This window comes from Anguilla rostrata, chromosome 14 (genome assembly GCF_018555375.3).
Source record: "Anguilla rostrata isolate EN2019 chromosome 14, ASM1855537v3, whole genome shotgun sequence".
Lineage (NCBI taxonomy): Eukaryota > Metazoa > Chordata > Actinopteri > Anguilliformes > Anguillidae > Anguilla > Anguilla rostrata.
This window is the reverse complement of record NC_057946.1, coordinates 40,314,811-40,333,465: the sequence shown is the minus strand read 5'-3', so window position 1 is coordinate 40,333,465 and position 18,655 is coordinate 40,314,811. Positions and strand designations below refer to the sequence as shown.

At 41.1% G+C, this 18,655-nt stretch overlaps 17 non-coding genes across 17 annotated transcripts; 7 read left to right on the top strand and 10 right to left on the bottom strand.

The window, feature by feature from the left end:
- Positions 1-993: 993 nt before the first annotated feature.
- trnav-aac (transfer RNA valine (anticodon AAC)) lies at positions 994-1,067 on the bottom strand. Its single transcript has one exon. It is a non-coding gene; the product is annotated as a tRNA-Val (tRNA).
- Positions 1,068-1,212: 145 nt separating this feature from the next.
- On the top strand, positions 1,213-1,285 carry trnav-cac (transfer RNA valine (anticodon CAC)). Its single transcript has one exon. It is a non-coding gene; the product is annotated as a tRNA-Val (tRNA).
- A 1,052-nt stretch (positions 1,286-2,337) lies between these two features.
- On the bottom strand, positions 2,338-2,410 carry trnav-aac (transfer RNA valine (anticodon AAC)). Its single transcript has one exon. It is a non-coding gene; the product is annotated as a tRNA-Val (tRNA).
- A 145-nt stretch (positions 2,411-2,555) lies between these two features.
- Positions 2,556-2,627, top strand: trnav-cac (transfer RNA valine (anticodon CAC)). The gene has a single exon. It is a non-coding gene; the product is annotated as a tRNA-Val (tRNA).
- Positions 2,628-3,679: 1,052 nt separating this feature from the next.
- On the bottom strand, positions 3,680-3,752 carry trnav-aac (transfer RNA valine (anticodon AAC)). The gene has a single exon. It is a non-coding gene; the product is annotated as a tRNA-Val (tRNA).
- Positions 3,753-3,898: 146 nt separating this feature from the next.
- On the top strand, positions 3,899-3,971 carry trnav-cac (transfer RNA valine (anticodon CAC)). Its single transcript has one exon. It is a non-coding gene; the product is annotated as a tRNA-Val (tRNA).
- A 1,052-nt stretch (positions 3,972-5,023) lies between these two features.
- On the bottom strand, positions 5,024-5,096 carry trnav-aac (transfer RNA valine (anticodon AAC)). The gene has a single exon. It is a non-coding gene; the product is annotated as a tRNA-Val (tRNA).
- Positions 5,097-5,241: 145 nt separating this feature from the next.
- On the top strand, positions 5,242-5,314 carry trnav-cac (transfer RNA valine (anticodon CAC)). The gene has a single exon. It is a non-coding gene; the product is annotated as a tRNA-Val (tRNA).
- Positions 5,315-6,362: 1,048 nt separating this feature from the next.
- Positions 6,363-6,435, bottom strand: trnav-aac (transfer RNA valine (anticodon AAC)). Its single transcript has one exon. It is a non-coding gene; the product is annotated as a tRNA-Val (tRNA).
- Positions 6,436-6,580: 145 nt separating this feature from the next.
- Positions 6,581-6,653, top strand: trnav-cac (transfer RNA valine (anticodon CAC)). Its single transcript has one exon. It is a non-coding gene; the product is annotated as a tRNA-Val (tRNA).
- A 1,050-nt stretch (positions 6,654-7,703) lies between these two features.
- trnav-aac (transfer RNA valine (anticodon AAC)) lies at positions 7,704-7,776 on the bottom strand. Its single transcript has one exon. It is a non-coding gene; the product is annotated as a tRNA-Val (tRNA).
- A 146-nt stretch (positions 7,777-7,922) lies between these two features.
- Positions 7,923-7,995, top strand: trnav-cac (transfer RNA valine (anticodon CAC)). The gene has a single exon. It is a non-coding gene; the product is annotated as a tRNA-Val (tRNA).
- A 1,041-nt stretch (positions 7,996-9,036) lies between these two features.
- trnav-aac (transfer RNA valine (anticodon AAC)) lies at positions 9,037-9,109 on the bottom strand. The gene has a single exon. It is a non-coding gene; the product is annotated as a tRNA-Val (tRNA).
- Positions 9,110-13,000: 3,891 nt separating this feature from the next.
- Positions 13,001-13,073, bottom strand: trnav-aac (transfer RNA valine (anticodon AAC)). The gene has a single exon. It is a non-coding gene; the product is annotated as a tRNA-Val (tRNA).
- A 146-nt stretch (positions 13,074-13,219) lies between these two features.
- Positions 13,220-13,292, top strand: trnav-cac (transfer RNA valine (anticodon CAC)). Its single transcript has one exon. It is a non-coding gene; the product is annotated as a tRNA-Val (tRNA).
- A 1,052-nt stretch (positions 13,293-14,344) lies between these two features.
- On the bottom strand, positions 14,345-14,417 carry trnav-aac (transfer RNA valine (anticodon AAC)). Its single transcript has one exon. It is a non-coding gene; the product is annotated as a tRNA-Val (tRNA).
- Positions 14,418-18,314: 3,897 nt separating this feature from the next.
- Positions 18,315-18,387, bottom strand: trnav-aac (transfer RNA valine (anticodon AAC)). Its single transcript has one exon. It is a non-coding gene; the product is annotated as a tRNA-Val (tRNA).
- Between the last annotated feature and the right edge of the window lie 268 nt (positions 18,388-18,655).

Genomic DNA, 18,655 nt, shown 5'->3' with positions numbered 1-18,655 from the left:
ATAATCCCCATATGGCTCAATGTAGTTCTCAGAACAATTGAAGCATGTTGAAAAAGTAACTCTTCTCTAATGTTTTCCAAATATGCTCAGCAGTCCCACATGCGTCTCCAACTAACAATCTGTTTAATGGTTATTTGCCCGAATACTATATGCCACTCAAACCGTCTCTTTAATAGAAATCGATATTATCCTCAGTTTAAGAAACAACCTTTCAAAAGTATTTCAATGAAAGACTTGTCTCTTCTCAGTTTTCAAGCAAAGTCCTTGCATCTCCATTGTTATTTTCATAGACTAGCTCACCATTTGCTACTTGAATAACCTTTGCGTGCAAATGCAATCGCGACTACGTTACATAAATGAAAAAATAATAGTATTTATCTGAAATTTCTTTCTGCAGGAAAACATGCTTGAATCCTTTCACTTTGCACGGCTTATGTACCTTAGCACGAAAAGCAATTAGGCAAAACTTGAGAAGGCACAGTTTCTGTAGTGCAGCTGTTATCACATCCCCTCGCCTGCATCAGGACCCCAGGTCGGCAATGGGTGTAAACACAGGTTTTGGGATTGCCCAAATTACAATGAGGCATACGAGGAGACCTTATTGCTGTGAAAAAAGTCCTTGTCTCCATGTAGGTCTTGGAGCAGTTTGAGCTCCTTGATAACGGAATGTCCTCCCTCCTTGTCTCCAAATATGCTCAACAGCCCAGCATGAGTCTCTACTTGAAACACGCTTTCTCATGACAATTGTCCGCAGTACTTGATGCCAAGAGAACAATATTTGTAATTCCTATCGATGTTTTCCATACTCTCGAAGAAACATTCCACAAAAAGTTCAACGCAAGGCTTGTTATGTCTCAGCTTTCAAGCAGGGTCCTTGCATATCCTTTTTGCTCCAATCTTCTGGCGCACGGCTTTCAACCTGAACCTTTGTGTTTATCCACTCGTACTATTTCTTGGTTCTCGCAACTGCGTTTGAACATGTAGCGTAAAAGCTGTTTCTGCTCGGTTTCGAACCGAGGACCTTTTGCGTGTTAGGCAAACGTGATAACCACTAGCACTACAGAAACTTCGCGGACACCGCCATTTCGAGATTTTTTTGCACGGGAAAAAGTACTTCAGTCCTATAAGATTGTGCAGTTTTCTTTCCTTAGCCCGAATAACCTTTAAGTCAAGAGCTTTCGACGAAGTGACGGAAAACCCTCCCGAGAACTTGTTTCCGTAGTGTAGCGGTTATCACGTTCGCCTCACACGCGAAAGGTCCCCAGTTCGAAACTGGGCGGAAACACGCCTTTTGGGATTGCACAGAACAACTTGAGGCATCTGTGTTGAACTTCATGGCCGATAATCCCCCATATGGCTCAATGTAGTTCTCAGAACAATTGAAGCATGTTGAAAAAGTAACGTCTTCTCTAATGTTTTCCAAATATGCTCAGCAGTCCCACATGCGTCTCCAACTAACAATCTGTTTAATGGTATTTGCCCGAATACTATATGCCACTCAAACCGTCTCTTTAATAGAAATCGATATTATCCTCAGTTTAAGAAACAACCTTTCAAAAGTATTTCAATGAAAGACTTGTCTCTTCTCAGTTTTCAAGCAAAGTCCTTGCATCTCCATTGTTATTTTCATAGACTAGCTCACCATTTGCTACTTGAATAACCTTTGCGTGCAAATGCAATCGCGACTACGTTACATAAATGAAAAAATAATAGTATTTATCTGAAATTTCTTTCTGCAGGAAAACATGCTTGAATCCTTTCACTTTGCACGGCTTATGTACCTTAGCACGAAAAGCAATTAGGCAAAAACTTGAGAAGGCACAGTTTCTGTAGTGCAGCTGTTATCACATCCCCTCGCCTGCATCAGGACCCCAGGTCGGCAATGGGTGTAAACACAGGTTTTGGGATTGCCCAAATTACAATGAGGCATACGAGGAGACCTTATTGCTGTGAAAAAAGTCCTTGTCTCCATGTAGGTCTTGGAGCAGTTTGAGCTCCTTGATAACGGAATGTCCTCCCTCCTTGTCTCCAAATATGCTCAACAGCCCAGCATGAGTCTCTACTTGAAACACGCTTTCTCATGACAATTGTCCGCAGTACTTGATGCCAAGAGAACAATATTTGTAATTCCTATCGATGTTTTCCATACTCTTCGAAGAAACATTCCACAAAAAGTTCAACGCAAGGCTTGTTATGTCTCAGCTTTCAAGCAGGGTCCTTGCATATCCTTTTTGCTCCAATCTTCTGGCGCACGGCTTTCAACCTGAACCTTTGTGTTTATCCACTCGTACTATTTCTTGGTTCTCGCAACTGCGTTTGAACATGTAGCGTAAAAGCTGTTTCTGCTCGGTTTCGAACCGAGGACCTTTTGCGTGTTAGGCAAACGTGATAACCACTACACTACAGAAACTTCGCGGACACCGCCATTTCGGAGATTTTTTGCACGGGAAAAAGTACTTCAGTCCTATAAGATTGTGCAGTTTTCTTTCCTTAGCCCGAATAACCTTTAAGTCAAGAGCTTTCGACGAAGTGACGGAAAACCCTCCCGAGAACTTGTTTCCGTAGTGTAGCGGTTATCACGTTCGCCTCACACGCGAAAGGTCCCAGTTCGAAACTGGGCGGAAACACGCCTTTTGGGATTGCACAGAACAACTTGAGGCATCTGTGTTGAACTTCATGGCCGATAATCCCCCATATGGCTCAATGTAGTTCTCAGAACAATTGAAGCATGTTGAAAAAGTAACGTCTTCTCTAATGTTTTCCAAATATGCTCAGCAGTCCCACATGCGTCTCCAACTAACAATCTGTTTAATGGTTATTTGCCCGAATACTATATGCCACTCAAACCGTCTCTTTAATAGAAATCGATATTATCCTCAGTTTAAGAAACAACCTTTCAAAAGTATTTCAATGAAAGACTTGTCTCTTCTCAGTTTTCAAGCAAAGTCCTTGCATCTCCATTGTTATTTTCATAGACTAGCTCACCATTTGCTACTTGAATAACCTTTGCGTGCAAATGCAATCGCGACTACGTTACATAAATGAAAAATAATAGTATTTATCTGAAATTTCTTTCTGCAGGAAAAACATGCTTGAATCCTTTCACTTTGCACGGCTATGTACCTTAGCACGAAAAGCAATTAGGCAAAAACTTGAGAAGGCACAGTTTCTGTAGTGCAGCTGTTATCACATCCCCTCGCCTGCATCAGGACCCCAGGTCGGCAATGGGTGTAAACACAGGTTTTGGGATTGCCCAAATTACAATGAGGCATACGAGGAGACCTTATTGCTGTGAAAAAAGTCCTTGTCTCCATGTAGGTCTTGGAGCAGTTTGAGCTCCTTGATAACGGAATGTCCTCCCTCCTTGTCTCCAAATATGCTCAACAGCCCAGCATGAGTCTCTACTTGAAACACGCTTTCTCATGACAATTGTCCGCAGTACTTGATGCCAAGAGAACAATATTTGTAATTCCTATCGATGTTTTCCATACTCTTCGAAGAAACATTCCACAAAAAGTTCAACGCAAGGCTTGTTATGTCTCAGCTTTCAAGCAGGGTCCTTGCATATCCTTTTTGCTCCAATCTTCTGGCGCACGGCTTTCAACCTGAACCTTTGTGTTTATCCACTCGTACTATTTCTTGGTTCTCGCAACTGCGTTTGAACATGTAGCGTAAAAGCTGTTTCTGCTCGGTTTCGAACCGAGGACCTTTTGCGTGTTAGGCAAACGTGATAACCACTACACTACAGAAACTTCGCGGACACCGCCATTTCGGAGATTTTTTTGCACGGGAAAAAGTACTTCAGTCCTATAAGATTGTGCAGTTTTCTTTCCTTAGCCCGAATAACCTTTAAGTCAAGAGCTTTCGACGAAGTGACGGAAAACCCTCCCGAGAACTTGTTTCCGTAGTGTAGCGGTTATCACGTTCGCCTCACACGCGAAAGGTCCCCAGTTCGAAACTGGGCGGAAACACGCCTTTTGGGATTGCACAGAACAACTTGAGGCATCTGTGTTGAACTTCATGGCCGATAATCCCCCATATGGCTCAATGTAGTTCTCAGAACAATTGAGGATGTTGAAAAAGTAACGTCTTCTCTAATGTTTTCCAAATATGCTCAGCAGTCCCACATGCGTCTCCAACTAACAATCTGTTTAATGGTTATTTGCCCGAATACTATATGCCACTCAAACCGTCTCTTTAATAGAAATCGATATTATCCTCAGTTTAAGAAACAACCTTTCAAAAGTATTTCAATGAAAGACTTGTCTCTTCTCAGTTTTCAAGCAAAGTCCTTGCATCTCCATTGTTATTTTCATAGACTAGCTCACCATTTGCTACTTGAATAACCTTTGCGTGCAAATGCAATCGCGACTACGTTACATAAATGAAAAAATAATAGTATTTATCTGAAATTTCTTTCTGCAGGAAAACATGCTTGAATCCTTTCACTTTGCACGGCTTATGTACCTTAGCACGAAAAGCAATTAGGCAAAAACTTGAGAAGGCACAGTTTCTGTAGTGCAGCTGTTATCACATCCCCTCGCCTGCATCAGGACCCCAGGTCGGCAATGGGTGTAAACACAGGTTTTGGGATTGCCCAAATTACAATGAGGCATACGAGGAGACCTTATTGCTGTGAAAAAAGTCCTTGTCTCCATGTAGGTCTTGGAGCAGTTTGAGCTCCTTGATAACGGAATGTCCTCCCTCCTTGTCTCCAAATATGCTCAACAGCCCAGCATGAGTCTCTACTTGAAACACGCTTTCTCATGACAATTGTCCGCAGTACTTGATGCCAAGAGAACAATATTTGTAATTCCTATCGATGTTTTCCATACTCTTCGAAGAAACATTCCACAAAAAGTTCAACGCAAGGCTTGTTATGTCTCAGCTTTCAAGCAGGGTCCTTGCATATCCTTTTTGCTCCAATCTTCTGGCGCACGGCTTTCAACCTGAACCTTTGTGTTTATCCACTCGTACTATTTCTTGGTTCTCGCAACTGCGTTTGAACATGTAGCGTAAAAGCTGTTTCTGCTCGGTTTCGAACCGAGGACCTTTTGCGTGTTAGGCAAACGTGATAACCACTACACTACAGAAACTTCGCGGACACCGCCATTTCGGAGATTTTTTGCACGGGAAAAAGTACTTCAGTCCTATAAGATTGTGCAGTTTTCTTTCCTTAGCCCGAATAACCTTTAAGTCAAGAGCTTTCGACGAAGTGACGGAAAACCCTCCCGAGAACTTGTTTCCGTAGTGTAGCGGTTATCACGTTCGCCTCACACGCGAAAGGTCCCCAGTTCGAAACTGGGCGGAAACACGCCTTTTGGGATTGCACAGAACAACTTGAGGCATCTGTGTTGAACTTCATGGCCGATAATCCCCCATATGGCTCAATGTAGTTCTCAGAACAATTGAAGCATGTTGAAAAAGTAACGTCTTCTCTAATGTTTCCAAATATGCTCAGCAGTCCCACATGCGTCTCCAACTAACAATCTGTTTAATGGTTATTTGCCCGAATACTATATGCCACTCAAACCGTCTCTTTAATAGAAATCGATATTATCCTCAGTTTAAGAAACAACCTTTCAAAAGTATTTCAATGAAAGACTTGTCTCTTCTCAGTTTTCAAGCAAAGTCCTGCATCTCCATTGTTATTTTCATAGACTAGCTCACCATTTGCTACTTGAATAACCTTTGCGTGCAAATGCAATCGCGACTACGTTACATAAATGAAAAATAATAGTATTTACTGAAATTTCTTTCTGCAGGAAAACATGCTTGAATCCTTTCACTTTGCACGGCTTATGTACCTTAGCACGAAAAGCAATTAGGCAAAAACTTGAGAAGGCACAGTTTCTGTAGTGCAGCTGTTATCACATCCCCTCGCCTGCATCAGGACCCCAGGTCGGCAATGGGTGTAAACACAGGTTTTGGGATTGCCCAAATTACAATGAGGCATACGAGGAGACCTTATTGCTGTGAAAAAAGTCCTTGTCTCATGTAGGTCTTGGAGCAGTTTGAGCTCCTTGATAACGGAATGTCCTCCCTCCTTGTCTCCAAATATGCTCAACAGCCCAGCATGAGTCTCTACTTGAAACACGCTTTCTCATGACAATTGTCCGCAGTACTTGATGCCAAGAGAACAATATTGTAATTCCTATCGATGTTTTCCATACTCTTCGAAGAAAACATTCCACAAAAAGTTCAACGCAAGGCTTGTTATGTCTCAGCTTTCAAGCAGGGTCCTTGCATATCCTTTTTGCTCCAATCTTCTGGCGCACGGCTTTCAACCTGAACCTTTGTGTTTATCCACTCGTACTATTTCTTGGTTCTCGCAACTGCGTTTGAACATGTAGCGTAAAAGCTGTTTCTGCTCGGTTTCGAACCGAGGACCTTTTGCGTGTTAGGCAAACGTGATAACCACTACACTACAGAAACTTCGCGGACACCGCCATTTCGGAGATTTTTTTGCACGGGAAAAAGTACTTCAGTCCTATAAGATTGTGCAGTTTCTTTCCTTAGCCCGAATAACCTTTAAGTCAAGAGCTTTCGACGAAGTGACGGAAAACCCTCCCGAGAACTTGTTTCCGTAGTGTAGCGGTTATCACGTTCGCCTCACACGCGAAAGGTCCCCAGTTCGAAACTGGGCGGAAACACGCCTTTTGGGATTGCACAGAACAACTTGAGGCATCTGTGTTGAACTTCATGGCCGATAATCCCCCATATGGCTCAATGTAGTTCTCAGAACAATTGAGGCATGTTGAAAAGTAACGTCTTCTCTAATGTTTTCCAAATATGCTCAGCAGTCCCACATGCGTCTCCAACTAACAATCTGTTTAATGGTTATTTGCCCGAATACTATATGCCACTCAAACCGTCTCTTTAATAGAAATCGATATTATCCTCAGTTTAAGAAACAACCTTTCAAAAGTATTTCAATGAAAGACTTGTCTCTTCTCAGTTTTCAAGCAAAGTCCTTGCATCTCCATTGTTATTTCATAGACTAGCTCACCATTTGCTACTTGAATAACCTTTGCGTGCAAATGCAATCGCGACTACGTTACATAAATGAAAAAATAATAGTATTTATCTGAAATTTCTTTCTGCAGGAAAACATGCTTGAATCCTTTCACTTTGCACGGCTTATGTACCTTAGCACGAAAAGCAATTAGGCAAAAACTTGAGAAGGCACAGTTTCTGTAGTGCAGCTGTTATCACATCCCCTCGCCTGCATCAGGACCCCAGGTCGGCAATGGGTGTAAACACAGGTTTTGGGATTGCCCAAATTACAATGAGGCATACGAGGAGACCTTATTGCTGTGAAAAAAGTCCTTGTCTCCATGTAGGTCTTGGAGCAGTTTGAGCTCCTTGATAACGGAATGTCCTCCCTCCTTGTCTCCAAATATGCTCAACAGCCCAGCATGAGTCTCTACTTGAAACACGCTTTCTCATGACAATTGTCCGCAGTACTTGATGCCAAGAGAACATATTTGTAATTCCTATCGATGTTTTCCATACTCTTCGAAGAAACATTCCACAAAAAGTTCAACGCAAGGCTTGTTATGTCTCAGCTTTCAAGCAGGGTCCTTGCATATCCTTTTTGCTCCAATCTTCTGGCGCACGGCTTTCAACCTGAACCTTTGTGTTTATCCACTCGTACTATTTCTTGGTTCTCGCAACTGCGTTTGAACATGTAGCGTAAAAGCTGTTTCTGCTCGGTTTCGAACCGAGGACCTTTTGCGTGTTAGGCAAACGTGATAACCACTACACTACAGAAACTTCGCGGACACCGCCATTTCGGAGATTTTTTTGCACGGGAAAAAGTACTTCAGTCCTATAAGATTGTGCAGTTTTCTTTCCTTAGCCCGAATAACCTTTAAGTCAAGAGCTTTCGACGAAGTGACGGAAAACCCTCCCGAGAACTTGTTTCCGTAGTGTAGCGGTTATCACGTTCGCCTCACACGCGAAAGGTCCCCAGTTCGAAACTGGGCGGAAACACGCTTTTGGGATTGCACAGAACAACGTTGAGCATCTGTGTTGAACTCATGGCCGATATCCCCATATGGCTCAATGTAGTTCTCAGAACAATTGAGCATGTGAAAAGTAACGTCTTCTCTAATGTTTTCCAAATATGCTCAGCAGTCCCACATGCGTCTCCAACTAACAATCTGTTTAATGGTTATTTGCCCGAATACTATATGCCACTCAAACCGTCTCTTTAATAGAAATCGATATTATCCTCAGTTTAAGAAACAACCTTTCAAAAGTATTTCAATGAAAGACTTGTCTCTTCTCAGTTTTCAAGCAAAGTCCTTGCATCTCCATTGTTATTTTCATAGACTAGCTCACCATTTGCTACTTGAATAACCTTTGCGTGCAAATGCAATCGCGACTACGTTACATAAATGAAAAATAATAGTATTTTTGAAATTTCTTTCTGCAGGAAAACATGCTTGAATCCTTTCACTTTGCACGGCTTATGTACCTTAGCACGAAAAGCAATTAGGCAAAAACTTGAGAAGGCACAGTTTCTGTAGTGCAGCTGTTATCACATCCCTCGCCTGCATCAGGACCCCAGGTCGGCAATGGTGTAAACACAGGTTTTGGGATTGCCCAAATTACAATGAGGCATACGAGGAGACCTTATTGCTGTGAAAAAAGTCCTTGTCTCCATGTAGGTCTTGGAGCAGTTTGAGCTCCTTGATAACGGAATGTCCTCCCTCCTTGTCTCCAAATATGCTCAACAGCCCAGCATGAGTCTCTACTTGAAACACGCTTTCTCATGACAATTGTCTGCAGTACTTGATGCCAAGAGAACAATATTTGTAATTCCTATCGATGTTTTCCATACTCTTCGAAGAAACATTCCACAAAAAATTCAACGCAAGGCTTGTTATGTCTCAGCTTTCAAGCAGGGTCCTTGCATATCCTTTTTGCTCCAATCTTCTGGCGCACGGCTTTCAACCTGAACCTTTGTGTTTATCCACTCGTACTATTTCTTGGTTCGCGCAACTGCGTTTGAACATGTAGCGTAAAAGCTGTTTCTGCTCGGTTTCGAACCGAGGACCTTTTGCGTGTTAGGCAAACGTGATAACCACTACACTACAGAAACTTCGCGGACGCCGCCATTTCGGAGATTTTTTTGCACGGGAAAAAGTACTTCAGTCCTATAAGATTGTGCAGTTTTCTTTCCTTAGCCCGAATAACCTTTAAGTCAAGAGCTTTCGACGAAGTGACGGAAAACCCTCCCGAGAACTTGTTTCCGTAGTGTAGCGGTTATCACGTTCGCCTCACACGCGCCGGCCAGCCGTGTATAGGTGTAACGCCGTCCCGCGGAAACCAGGGTTCGAATCCGCCCGCGGGCAAATAAATAATCGTTCGTAATTGATTTGTTCTTCACAGAAGTGTCTCGGATGACGCTTCTTCTTTTTTTAGGTTTGATATTAACGTGATATTTGTTCTCCACCTCCATTTAATTATGGAGAGGATCAGGAAATCTTTTCTGCCGAATCAATACATGTTAAGTTTTCAAAGTATTTACATCGGATCAATTATTGCAACAGTACAAATAGGATTACAACGTTACATATTACAATTCTTAATAAACACATAAACAGCCAAGTATAAATGTAAAGCTATATTTGTATTTTTGTTCGTAACAGTATTAGCAGGGTTGATATGCACAAGCACGAAATGGGATTGGGGCTGGGACTGGAGCAGGCGGATTTACCGAGGCTGCAAGGTGACAACTGGCACACATGCAGTCGGACTCCCTGCAGTCGCGTGATGCCGCGGCTGCTGGGTTTCCTGAAGCTCGAGCTCCTGGAGCTTGGGTGTTAAGAGAAGTACTGGCATTGGTCCGCTTTTGCCAAGTACTTCATGGGCCACTTCTGAAGCAGAAATTATATTTTTATATACAGTGAGCTCCATAACGTTAGGGACAAAGCCGTATTTTCGTTACTTGGTTCTGTACTTCATCATTTTAGATTTGTAATCAAACAATTTACATGTGGTTAAAGTGCAGCTATCAGCTCTCAGCTCTTATGAAAGATTTTTTTTATACATTTTGATTTCACCCTGTAGAAATAACAGCGCTCTCTATACATACATACAACCCCAATTCCAAAAAAGCTAAGGCAGTATGGAAAATGCTAATAAAAACAAAAAGGAGTGATAATGTTAAATATTGTACATTTTATTTACCCTGTACTATATTTAAAACCCTACAGCAGCACATTATTTGACGTTTTACCTTGTGAATTTAATTGTTTTTTGAAAATATACACTCATTACAAATATGTTGACTGCAACACGCTCCAAAAAAGTTGGGACAGTCGAGTGTTTACCACTACGTAACATCACCATTTCTTTTAATTACGCTTATTAAATTTGGGCAATATTTTTCAAGTCAAAGTTTAAAAATTACTGCTTTCTGTTTTATTTGCATTTCATTTACCGTCTCAACTTTTTTAGAATTGGGGATGTACCTACATATTTTCAGGGTGCCATAATGTTCAGGACAAATGGTTTCACGTTTGTTTCTGATTAGTCAGGTGTGTTCAATTGCTTCTCCAGTACAATTATAAGGTGTGCCAATGGTAGGAAGCCATTATGAGGCTGGGATATATGAAAAAACAGTCAGAGACATAGGCCAAACCTTAAGCTTACCAAAGTCAACCGCTTGCAACATCATTAAGAACGAGAGCACTGGTGAGCTCAGTAATCACAAAGGGCCTGGTAGGCCAAGGTGGACCTATACAGTTGATGACCAAAGAATTCTCGCTATAGTGAAATAACATTAACTCTAAAACAGAGACCTGGACAGTAAAATTTGGGGAGGGTTTATATTTTCATGGGAAAGGTACATCATGATGCTGTATAAATGGTAGGTTCTTTATGCCCTTGACCTTATGTTTTGCCATTTTGATGCACAACCTTGTGTAGCTCTATCACCCAGTATTATCAAATTCTCAACATGAAAATTATTATTGTTATTATAATGATTTTCCACTGATCTCCCTTTTTTGTGTGCTGTCAATCCAGGGGATAGGGTGGGAGGGGTAGTTAATATGAATTGCATTACACAAATTCTGTATTGTCTGAAGGTGGAGGCAGCAATATTTGTACTGTGTCCTGTTCTATATTGAATAGTTAAACTGACTAATAATAATAATAATAATGGTAAGTATAGAAACATATAGATAAGAAAGCGTTTGTTAAGACGGCTGAATGACAGTACTGACAATGAACAATTAGAGATGGCATTACTTATTGCCTTGACAACAATAGTGTAATAAGTAATAATAATTTTGAAAAATGTATGTCTAGACCGTGACGTGTTACACAAGGCACATGTAAAGGGGGCAATACCAATAATGATGATGATACCAGCAATAATATAGTGAGGGGGAAATTAAACATATCGTAAACTAAACCCTAATATGATTGCAGGGCCATGATAATAATAGCTGATGTATTGAGACACAAACGTGCACATATACACATGTCCCATTTACCTGCGATATTCTCACTTAGAAGTGTTATTATGTACGGACAAACCAACAAACGGGACGTGAAAACCAATAACGAAGTCAAATAGGAAAAATGAAACTACTGATCTTTTAGCTGAAATAATGACAGAATACCTCGATGACATCAATATAAAACAGGAACCTGTTCGTAATAAAATTATTAAGACTTACCGAAGCGTAAGTACCGCAAAATAACCGCAAAACGCCTTATTTAATATTCAAATTTATTTGTCTATACGCTGTCATTCATTCATCCGGGACGGAACAGCGCCGCGAAAAAATACGCGCGGCCGAAAATATATTACATCCGTAGTGTTAAGAACTACCGTTGAGAAGGAACGGTAAAAGTTAAGGGAAGTTAAGCGTAACTATCCACGGCTCCCGCGCGCCAGGTCCTCAGTTCGAAACTGGGCGGAAACACGCCTTTTGGGATTGCACAGAACAACTTGAGGCATCTGTGTTGAACTTCATGGCCGATAATCCCCCATATGGCTCAATGTAGTTCTCAGAACAATTGAAGCATGTTGAAAAAGTAACGTCTTCTCTAATGTTTTCCAAATATGCTCAGCAGTCCCACATGCGTCTCCAACTAACAATCTGTTTAATGGTTATTTGCCCGAATACTATATGCCACTCAAACCGTCTCTTTAATAGAAATCGATATTATCCTCAGTTTAAGAAACAACCTTTCAAAAGTATTTCAATGAAAGACTTGTCTCTTCTCAGTTTTCAAGCAAAGTCCTTGCATCTCCATTGTTATTTTCATAGACTAGCTCACCATTTGCTACTTGAATAACCTTTGCGTGCAAATGCAATCGCGACTACGTTACATAAATGAAAAATAATAGTATTTATCTGAAATTTCTTTCTGCAGGAAAACATGCTTGAATCCTTTCACTTTGCACGGCTTATGTACCTTAGCACGAAAAGCAATTAGGCAAAAACTTGAGAAGGCACAGTTTCTGTAGTGCAGCTGTTATCACATCCCCTCGCCTGCATCAGGACCCCAGGTCGGCAATGGGTGTAAACACAGGTTTTGGGATTACCCAAATTACAATGAGGCATACGAGGAGACCTTATTGCTGTGAAAAAAGTCCTTGTCTCCATGTAGGTCTTGGAGCAGTTTGAGCTCCTTGATAACGGAATGTCCTCCCTCCTTGTCTCCAAATATGCTCAACAGCCCAGCATGAGTCTCTACTTGAAACACGCTTTCTCATGACAATTGTCCGCAGTACTTGATGCCAAGAGAACAATATTTGTAATTCCTATCGATGTTTTCCATACTCTTCGAAGAAACATTCCACAAAAAGTTCAACGCAAGGCTTGTTATGTCTCAGCTTTCAAGCAGGGTCCTTGCATATCCTTTTTGCTCCAATCTTCTGGCGCACGGCTTTCAACCTGAACCTTTGTGTTTATCCACTCGTACTATTTCTTGGTTCTCGCAACTGCGTTTGAACATGTAGCGTAAAAGCTGTTTCTGCTCGGTTTCGAACGGAGGACCTTTTGCGTGTTAGGCAAACGTGATAACCACTACACTACAGAAACTTCGCGGACACAGCCATTTCGGAGATTTTTTTGCACGGGAAAAAGTACTTCAGTCCTATAAGATTGTGCAGTTTTCTTTCCTTAGCCCGAATAACCTTTAAGTCAAGAGCTTTCGACGAAGTGACGGAAAACCCTCCCGAGAACTTGTTTCCGTAGTGTAGCGGTTATCACGTTCGCCTCACACGCGAAAGGTCCCCAGTTCGAAACTGGGCGGAAACACGCCTTTTGGGATTGCACAGAACAACTTGAGGCATCTGTGTTGAACTTCATGGCCGATAATCCCCCATATGGCTCAATGTAGTTCTCAGAACAATTGAAGCATGTTGAAAAAGTAACGTCTTCTCTAATGTTTTCCAAATATGCTCAGCAGTCCCACATGCGTCTCCAACTAACAATCTGTTTAATGGTTATTTGCCCGAATACTATATGCCACTCAAACCGTCTCTTTAATAGAAATCGATATTATCCTCAGTTTAAGAAACAACCTTTCAAAAGTATTTCAATGAAAGACTTGTCTCTTCTCAGTTTTCAAGCAAAGTCCTTGCATCTCCATTGTTATTTTCATAGACTAGCTCACCATTTGCTACTTGAATAACCTTTGCGTGCAAATGCAATCGCGACTACGTTACATAAATGAAAAAAGAATAGTATTTATCTGAAATTTTTTCTGCAGGAAAACATGCTTGAATCCTTTCACTTTGCACGGCTTATGTACCTTAGCACGAAAAGCAATTAGGCAAAAACTTGAGAAGGCACAGTTTCTGTAGTGCAGCTGTTATCACATCCCCTCGCCTGCATCAGGACCCCAGGTCGGCAATGGGTGTAAACACAGGTTTTGGGATTGCCCAAATTACAATGAGGCATACGAGGAGACCTTATTGCTGTGAAAAAAGTCCTTGTCTCCATGTAGGTCTTGGAGCAGTTTGAGCTCCTTGATAACGGAATGTCCTCCCTCCTTGTCTCCAAATATGCTCAACAGCCCAGCATGAGTCTCTACTTGAAACACGCTTTCTCATGACAATTGTCCGCAGTACTTGATGCCAAGAGAACAATATTTGTAATTCCTATCGATGTTTTCCATACTCTTCGAAGAAACATTCCACAAAAAGTTCAACGCAAGGCTTGTTATGTCTCAGCTTTCAAGCAGGGTCCTTGCATATCCTTTTTGCTCCAATCTTCTGGCGCACGGCTTTCAACCTGAACCTTTGTGTTTATCCACTCGTACTATTTCTTGGTTCTCGCAACTGCGTTTGAACATGTAGCGTAAAAGCTGTTTCTGCTCGGTTTCGAACCGAGGACCTTTTGCGTGTTAGGCAAACGTGATAACCACTACACTACAGAAACTTCGCGGACACCGCCATTTCGGAGATTTTTTTGCACGGGAAAAAGTACTTCAGTCCTATAAGATTGTGCAGTTTTCTTTCCTTAGCCCGAATAACCTTTAAGTCAAGAGCTTTCGACGAAGTGACGGAAAACCCTCCCGAGAACTTGTTTCCGTAGTGTAGCGGTTATCACGTTCGCCTCACACGCGCCGGCCAGCCGTGTATAGGTGTAACGCCGTCCCACGGAAACTGGGGTTCGAATCCACCCGTGGGCAAATAAATAATCGTTCGTAATCGATTCGTTCTTCGCAGAAGTGTCTCAGATATCGCTTCTTCTTTTTTAGGTTTGATACTAACGTGATATTTGTTCTCCACCTCCATTTTATTATGGAGAGGATCAGGAAATCTTTTCTGCCGAATCAATACATATAAAGTTATCAAAGTCTTTACATCGGATCAATTATTGCAACAGTACAAATAGGATTACAACATTACATATTACAATTCTTAATAAACACATAAACAGCCAAGTATAAATGTAAAGCTATATTTGTATTTTCGTTCGTAACAGTATTAGCAGGGTTGATATGCACAAGCATGAAATGGGATTGGGGCTGGGACTGGAGCAGGCGGATTTACCGAGGCTGCAAGGTGACAACTGGCACACATGCAGTCGGACTCCCTGCAGTCGCGTGCTGCCGCGGCTGCTGGGTTTCCTGTAGCTCGAGCTCCTGGAGCTTGGGTGTTAAGAGAAGTACTGGCATTGGTCTGCTTTTGCCAAGTACTTCATGGGCCACTTCTGAAGCAGAAATTATATTTTTATATACAGTGAGCTCCATAACGTTAGGGACAAAGCCGTATTTTCTTTACTTGGTTCTGTACTTCATAATTTTAGATTTGTAATCAAACAATTTACATGTGGTTAAAGTGCAGCTATCAGCTCTCAGCTCTTATGAAAGATTATTTTAATACATTTTGATTTCACCCTGTAGAAATAACAGCACTCTCTATACATACATACAACCCCAATTCCAAAAAAGCCGAGACATTGTGGAAAATGCTAATAAAAACAAAAGGGAGTGATAATGTTAAATATTGTACATTTTATTTACCCTGTACTATATTTAAAACACTACAACAGCACATTATTTGATGTTTTACCTTGTGAATTTAATTGTTTTTTGAAAATATACACTCATTTCAAATCTGTTGACTGCAACACGCTCCAAAAAAGTTGGGACAGTCGAGTGTTTACCACTGTGTAACATCACCATTTCTTTTAATAACGCTTATTAAATTTGGGCAAATTTAAAAATGACTGCTTTTTGTTTTATTTGCAATTAATTTACCATCTCAACTTTTTTAGAATTGGGGATGTACATGCATATTTTCAGGGTGCCATAATGTTCAGGACAAATGGTTTCACATGTGTTTCTGATTAGTCAGGTGTGTTCAATTGCTTCTTCAGTACAATTATAAGGTATGCCAATGGAAGGAAGCCATTATGAGGCTGGGATATATGAAAAAACAGTCAGAGACATTGGCCAAACCTTAAGCTTACCAAAGTCAACCGCTTGGAACATCATTAAGAACGAGAGCACTGGTGAGCTCAGTAATCACAAAGGGCCTGGTAGGCCAAGGTGGACCTATACAGTTGATGACCAAAGAATTCTCGCTATAATGAAATAACATTAACTCTAAAACAGAGACCTGGACAGTAAAATTTGGGGACGGTTTATATTTTCATGGGAACTGTACATCATGATGCTGTATAAATGGTAGGTTCTTTATGCCCTTGACCTTATGTTTTGTCATTTTGATACACAACCTTGTGTAGCTCTATCACCCAGTATTATCAAATTCTCAACATGAAAATTATTATTGTTATTATAATGATTTTCCACTGATCTCCCTTTTTGTGTGCTGTCAATCCAGGGGATAGGGTGGGAGGGGTAGTTAATATGAATTGCATTACACAAATTCTGTATTGTCTGAAGGTGGAGGCAGCAATATTTGTACTGTGTCCTGTTCTATATTGAATAGTTAAAACTGACTGATAATAATAATAATAATAATAATAATAATAATAATAATGGTAAGTATAGAAACATTTAGATAGGAAAGCGTTTGTTAAGACGGCTGAATGACAGTACTGACAATGAACAATTAGAGATGGCATTACGTATTGCCTTGACAACAATAGTGTAATAAGTAATAATAATTTTAAAAAATGTATGTCTAGACCGTGACGTGTTACACAAGGCACATGTAAAGGGGGCAATACCAATAATGATGATGATACCAGCAATAATATAGTGAGGGGGAAATGAAACATATCGTAAACTAAACCCAAATATAATTGCAGGGCCACGGTAATAATAGCTGATATATTGAGACACAAACGTACACATACACACATGTCCCATTTACCTGCGATATTCTCACTTAAAAGTGTTATGTACGGACAAGCCAACGAACGGGACGTGAAAACCAATAATGAAGTCAAATAGGAATAATGAAACTACTGATCTGTTAGCTGAAATAATGACAGAATACCTCGATGACATCAATATAAAACAGGAACCTGTTTGTAATAAAATTATTAATACTTACCGAAGCGTAGGTACCACAAAATAACCGCAAAACGCCTTATTTAATATTCGAATTTATTTGTTTATACGCTGTCATTAATTCATTCATTCGGGACGGAACAGCGCCGCGAAAAAATACGTGCGGCCGAAAATATATTACATCCGTAGTGTTAAGAACTACCGTTGAGAACGAACGGTAAAAGTTAAGGGAAGTTAAGCGTAACTATCCACGGCTCCCGCGCGAAAGGTCCCCAGTTCGAAACTGGGCGGAAACACGCCTTTTGGGATTGCACAGAACAACTTGAGGCATCTGTGTTGAACTTCATGGCCGATAATCCCCCATATGGCTCAATGTAGTTCTCAGAACAATTGAAGCATGTTGAAAAAGTAACGTCTTCTCTAATGTTTTCCAAATATGCTCAGCAGTCCCACATGCGTCTCCAACTAACAATCTGTTTAATGGTTATTTGCCCGAATACTATATGCCACTCAAACCGTCTCTTTAATAGAAATCGATATTATCCTCAGTTTAAGAAACAACCTTTCAAAAGTATTTCAATGAAAGACTTGTCTCTTCTCAGTTTTCAAGCAAAGTCCTTGCATCTCCATTGTTATTTTCATAGACTAGCTCACCATTTGCTACTTGAATAACCTTTGCGTGCAAATGCAATCGCGACTACGTTACATAAATGAAAAAAGAATAGTATTTATCTGAAATTTCTTTCTGCAGGAAAACATGCTTGAATCCTTTCACTTTGCACGGCTTATGTACCTTAGCACGAAAAGCAATTAGGCAAAAACTTGAGAAGGCACAGTTTCTGTAGTGCAGCTGTTATCACATCCCCTCGCCTGCATCAGGACCCCAGGTCGGCAATGGGTGTAAACACAGGTTTTGGGATTGCCCAAATTACAATGAGGCATACGAGGAGACCTTATTGCTGTGAAAAAAGTCCTTGTCTCCATGTAGGTCTTGGAGCAGTTTGAGCTCCTTGATAACGGAATGTCCTCCCTCCTTGTCTCCAAATATGCTCAACAGCCCAGCATGAGTCTCTACTTGAAACACGCTTTCTCATGACAATTGTCCGCAGTACTTGATGCCAAGAGAACAATATTTGTAATTCCTATCGATGTTTTCCATACTCTTCGAAGAAACATTCCACAAAAAGTTCAACGCAAGGCTTGTTATGTCTCAGCTTTCAAGCAGGGTCCTTGCATATCCTTTTTGCTCCAATCTTCTGGCGCACGGCTTTCAACCTGAACCTTTGTGTTTATCCACTCGTACTATTTCTTGGTTCTCGCAACTGCGTTTGAACATGTAGCGTAAAAGCTGTTTCTGCTCGGTTTCGAACCGAGGACCTTTTGCGTGTTAGGCAAACGTGATAACCACTACACTACAGAAACTTCGCGGACACCGCCATTTCGGAGATTTTTTTGCACGGGAAAAAGTACTTCAGTCCTATAAGATTGTGCAGTTTTCTTTCCTTAGCCGAATAACCTTTAAGTCAAGAGCTTTCGACGAAGTGACGGAAAACCCTCCCGAGAACTTGTTTCCGTAGTGTAGCGGTTATCACGTTCGCCTCACACGCGCCGGCCAGCCGTGTATAGGTGTAACGCCGTCCCACGGAAACTGGGGTTCGAATCCACCCGTGGGCAAATAAATAATCGTTCG